We start from the raw sequence: 6,000 nt of genomic DNA, 5'->3' as shown, positions 1-6,000 counted from the left end.
TTTTTGAGGCATGTCCATACTGCTTTCTACAGTAGTAGCACCAATCTGCATTCCCACCAACAGGGCACAGGGGTTTCTCTTTCTCCACATCGTTGCCAGCACTTGTTTGTTGATTTGTTGATGATAGGCATTCTGACAGGTGTGAAATGATATCTCATTGTAGTTTTAATATGCATTCCTGTGGTAGTTAGTGACTTTGAACCTTTTTTAAATGTCTATTGGCCATCTGCATGTCCTCTTTATAGAAGTGTCTATTCGAGTTCTTTACATTAAATAAAACATACCTTAATAGTCAACTAATACTTGACAGAGGAAGCAAACACATATAATGGATTAAAGATAGTCTAATAAATAAATGGTGCTTGGAAAATTGGACTAAATGTGCAGAAAAGTAAGACTAGACCACACACAAGAATAAATTCAAAATGGATCAAAAATGTAAATGTTAGACCCAGAACCATAAAAAAATCATAGAAGAAAACATAGGCAGCAAAATCTAGGACTGTACTCATAGCAATATTTTATCTGATATATCTCCCCAGGCAAGGGAAATGAAAGAAAGATTTAAATAAAATGAACTACATCAAACTAAAAAGTTTTTGCGTAGCAAAAGAAATTGTTAACAAAATCAAAAGATAGCCCCCAAATGGGAGAATATACTCACCAATACTTATGATAAGGGGTTAATATCCAAAATTCATAAGAAACTTACAAAACTACACCAAACAAACAACCCAATTAAAAGTGGACACATTCTTTATTTTATTGTTGTTCAATTACAGTTTTCCCCATTTCCCTCCCCCCAGTACTCACCACTGCACTACCCACCACCACCTCTCACATTCAATCCCCCCCACCAATTGCCTTTTTCCATGGGTCCTTTAGACACGTTCTTTGATGACTTTTTCCCTTCTTTCCCCTGCTATCCTGCTTCCCCCTCCCTCTGGTTTCTGTCACTTTGTTTTTATATCCATGTTTTCTGGTTCTATTTTGTTAAATTGGGCACATTCTTATAAAATTAAATATCATTTGAACACATCACCCAGAAACTCCACTCCTGGGTGTCTCTGCTAGAGACTTGAAAATTTATATCCCAACAAAGACTTGTAAGCAAATGGTCAGAGTAGTTTTATTTGTTAACACCCCAAATTTGTAAACAATCTAAATGTTCATTACTGAAGAATGAACACATAACATATGAAATATTTATACAACAATGCTCTATTTGGTAATAAAAAAGGAAGAAATTACTAAGAATTGCTACAAAAAGGATGAAATTCAGGGTGTTTTGCTAAGTGAAAAATCTAGGCATGAAACATATAACATTTTATATAATATAATTACATATTGTATGAATCCGTTTATTTGAAATGTCTAAAATTGTAAATCTATAGGAATAATTAATAAAGAAAAGATATTAAGGGAGCAATGAGTCTTGACTAAAAAGTACATAATGGATATTTTTTGATCGTGAAAGATTTTAAAACTATCATAATACTGGCATAACTTTACACTTACTAAAAAGTCATTGATTTTCCCACTTAAAACTGGGTGACAGTTGTGGTATGTAGATTATGTCTTTTACCTAAGTATATCTGTTCAACAAAAGAAGTTGGGAAAGAAACTATGTCTACTTGTATATTTTAGAATGCAATTAGCATAATAAAATATTAAAATTCTTAAGCATAAAGACCAATGAAACAAATCTGACAATTGATTATATCATTGACATAAAATACAAATAATAAAGTAAGTAGCAAGTGGAAAATCCTGACGGCCAAAGAATTTGATGATATTTATTTAAATATTTATCTGGATACTGTATATTACACAAAATTTATAAATTTCATTACGTTATTTAAAAATTGGTGGCTGACCACATATGTATTATTCAATTTTTTCCCTCCTAACTTTGATGTATATTTAGTCGTAAGAAATTACTTCACTATTTTAAATAAGAAAGAATGTTCCTTGTGTGGATTGCATGTCAATAGGCAGCACTGAGCCTCAGGCTGATCGGTTTTGAGGACTGGCTACGACCACAGGGGAGGTGCTATCCTGACCCTAGGGAGCAGAATTTTCTTTGGTGAAAATCTGGTGCCTACTGTGTCTGCCCTTTGGGTGCGTCATTTTGCAGGTGCTTGGTAGTATTTTGGCCTAGTCTGAAGCTGGCCACAGGGTATGGAGGCTCTGGGGCTCCTTGAAATAGACTCCAGTGCAGACCAAGTTTAGCCACTGCCTGTGCCCTGCACGGGGCCACTTGGTTTGAGCTACAAAGTGATCTCTAGGTTGTTTCTATTGGTGCTGAGCTTGGAGGAGTGTGGGAGAGGCTAAGCGGTGAGACAGGGCAGGCTGCCACTAGTGACGAGCTTAGGACTGGTCAGTAAAAGGTACGGGACACACAGAGGCCAGGTGCTGCTTGTTTGGGGTTTGTGAACCTCTAAGAGATTTTAGGAAATTTCATAGCATGAGGAGAGAGAGCTCATTTTTTTAGCAACTTTCTGTGGGGTTTATTTTTTTATTATTACTCAGGTACAGTTGTCTCCATGTCCCCACTACCACTCTCCCCCTCCCCACCTATCCCCACTTCCCACCCTCAACCCTAACCCCCTTTGGATTTGTCCATGGGTCCTTTACACATGTTCCTTGATAACCCTGCCCCATTTTTTTACTGCTATCCCCTTCCCCCATCCCCTCTGGTTACTGTCCGTTTGTTCCTTGTTTCCACGCCTCTGGTTCTATTTTCCTTGCCTGTTGGTTTTGTTGATTAGGTTCCACTTAGAGGTGAGATCATATGGTATTTGTCTTTCACTGCCTGGCTTCTTTCACTTAACATAATGCTCTCCAGATCCATCCATGATGTTGCAAACTGTAGGAGATTCTTCTTTCTTTCCACTAAATGTACCACAACCTTTTGATCCACTTGTTTACTGATGGGCATTTAGGCTGCTTTTAAGCACTTGGCTATTGTAAATTGCGCTGCTCTGAACGTTGGGGTCTATAGGCTTTTTTGAATTGGTGTTTCAGGATTCTTAATGTATAATCCCAACAGTAGAATTGCTGTGTCCAAAGGCAGTTCCATTTTTAGTTTTCTGAGGAAAATCCATACTATTTTCCACCGTGGCTGCACCAGTCTGCATTCCCACCAACAGTGCTCAAGGGTTCCCTTTTCTCCACATCCTCACCAGCACTGGTTGTTTGTTGACTTATTAATGATGGCCATTCTGACAGGTGTTAGGTGATATAACATTGTAGTTTTAATTTGTGTCTCTCTGATAACTAGTGATTTTGAGCATTTTTATATGTCTATTGGCCATCTCTATGACCTCCTTAGTGAACAAAACCTAGGAATAAGTTTATCTAAAGAGTAAAAGACCTTTACTCCCAAAACTACAGGACATTGAAGAAGAAAACGAGGCACATGCAAATAAGTGGAAGCATATACGATGTTCATAAATTGGAAGAATTAATATCATTAAAATGTCCATACTACCCAGTACAATCTATAGGTCCAATGCAATTCCTGTTAAAATACTAAAGGCATATTTCACAGATCTAGAATAAATATTCCAAAATATATATATGGAACGAAAAAGACCCTGAATAACCTCAGCAAATCTTGAGAATGAAGAACAAAGTTGAAAGTATCATAATATCTAATACCAAAGGTATTTCATAATATCTAACGATATACTACAATGCCTCTGTAATCATAATGGCCTGGTACTGGCATAGAATAGACATATAGATCAATGGAACAGAATAAAGAGCCAAGAAATAAAACCATGACTTTATGGTCAATTAATAGTTGACAAATGAAACAAGAGCATACAATGGAGTCAAGACAGTTTCTTTAATAAATGGTGTTGTCAAAACTGGACATATATGTGGAAAAATAAGTCTAGACCACTAACTTACATCATACATCAGAACAAGCTCAAAATGAATAAGACTTAAATATAAGTTGTGATACCATAAAAATCTTAGAGGAAATAATAGGCAGTAAAATTTTAAATATCTTGCATGACCATTTCATTATTAATGTTTTAGAATCAGTTTGATAATTTCTTCAGAACAGCCTGTCAGCCTTATAAATGAGATTGCACTGAATGTATACATCAGTTGAAGGTGAATAAAAACAATAATTACAATGAGTTATCTAATACATAAATATTTTATATCTCACAATTTATTTGAATCTTGATATGTTATCAGTAATATTTTTATATTCTTAGTGTGTAATACTTTATATTTATTTCTAAATATATGGGGGTTTGATACTATTTCAAGTGGGATTGTTTCAACTTTCATTTTAGAATTTTTATTACTAGTATGTGAAATTATAATTGATCTTTCATCCATCAAGTTTGAAAAATGACATATTAGGAGTCACGGTTTTCTTGCAGATCCTTTAGGATTTTCTTTTTTAAATATNATAAGACTTAAATATAAGTTGTGATACCATAAAAATCTTAGAGGAAATAATAGGTAGTAAAATTTTAAATATCTTGCATGACTATTTCATTGTTAATGTTTTAGAATCAGTTTGATAATTTCTTCAGAACAACCTGTCAGCATTATAAATGAGATTGCACTGAATGTATACATCAGTTTAAGGTGAATAGAAACAATAATTACAATGAGTTATCTAATACAAAAATATTTTATATCTCACAATTTATTTGAATCTTGATATGTTATCAGTAATATTTTGATATTCTTAGTGTGTAATACTTTATATTTATTTCTAAATATATGGGGGTTTGATACTATTTCAAGTGGGATTGTTTCAACTTTCATTTTAGAATTTTTATTACTAGTATGTGAAATTATAATTGATCTTTCATCCATCAAGTTTGAAAAATGACATATTAGGAGTCACGGTTTTCTTGCAGATCCTTTAGGATTTTCTTTTTTAAATATGTTTAAAATTTGCTCAAGTACAACTGTACTTCAAGTACTGTTGTACTTGAGCAAATTTTAAATACACACATATTTAGAAATACACACAAACATGAAGGGATATGTTTAGAACTGACTGTAAATTGGTAACACACGATACAATGGCACAGTAAAGTAGGGAAAATTATACTTTTACATAAAAAAGAATGCATGCAAAAATGCATGCAAATTTTACTTGAGGTACAGTTGTACTTGAGCAAATTTTAAACATTTCCCCCCTAAACTCCCTCTGCCCCAAACATCCCCACCTCCCATCCTCTGTTCTACCCCCTTTCGATTCTGTCCATGTGTCTTTTATGCATGTTCCTGACAACTATTCCCCCTCTACTCCCATTATCCCCTCACACCTCCCCTTTGCTTACTGTCAGTTTGTTCTTCTACGGAAGCCATCGTATCAGTTACAAAAAAGAGAAAACTTTACCCCTCTTTTTCTGAATTTTATACTATCATTTCTTTACCTGACTATTGTCAGGATGAATATAAGTGAGATATGTGAGTGTGGGCACCTTTGCTCTTCTCATTCTTTTTCTAAAGAATACCTTTATTGAGATTTCATTGATATATAAAGAACTGCACATATTTAAGGTGTACAAATCGGTGTTTGGGCATTTGTGAATACCCATTAGACTGTCGCTATTATCAAGGGAATAGACATAGCCAGCACCTCCCAAAGTTTCCAGTGTCCCCCTTTTATTATGGGAATAGCACTTAATAAGATGCATCCCTTTAACAAATTTTGAAGTGCACACTGTCACGTTGCTGACTATAGGCATTTTGTTGTGCAGCAGATCTCTAGGACTTACTTCTCATGCAGAACTAAAACTCGTTCACCTGTTGAACAAAAATGCCCCTGTTCTTCTTTCCCAGGTCTGAGCAACCAGTATTATATTATCTGCTTCTTTGAGTTTATTATTTCATATACCTGATTTAAATGGAATCATGGGGTATTTATCCTTCTATGACTAGTTTATTTCATGTAGTATAATGTCCTCCAGGTTCATCTGAATCGTAACAAATGGCAGAATTTTCTTCTATTCA

Source organism: Sturnira hondurensis, unplaced genomic scaffold (genome assembly GCF_014824575.4).
Source record: "Sturnira hondurensis isolate 20B ecotype Veracruz unplaced genomic scaffold, ASM1482457v3 Scaffold0005329, whole genome shotgun sequence".
In the NCBI taxonomy this organism is placed as follows: Eukaryota; Metazoa; Chordata; class Mammalia; order Chiroptera; family Phyllostomidae; genus Sturnira; species Sturnira hondurensis.
Note: the sequence above shows the minus strand (reverse complement) of the source record.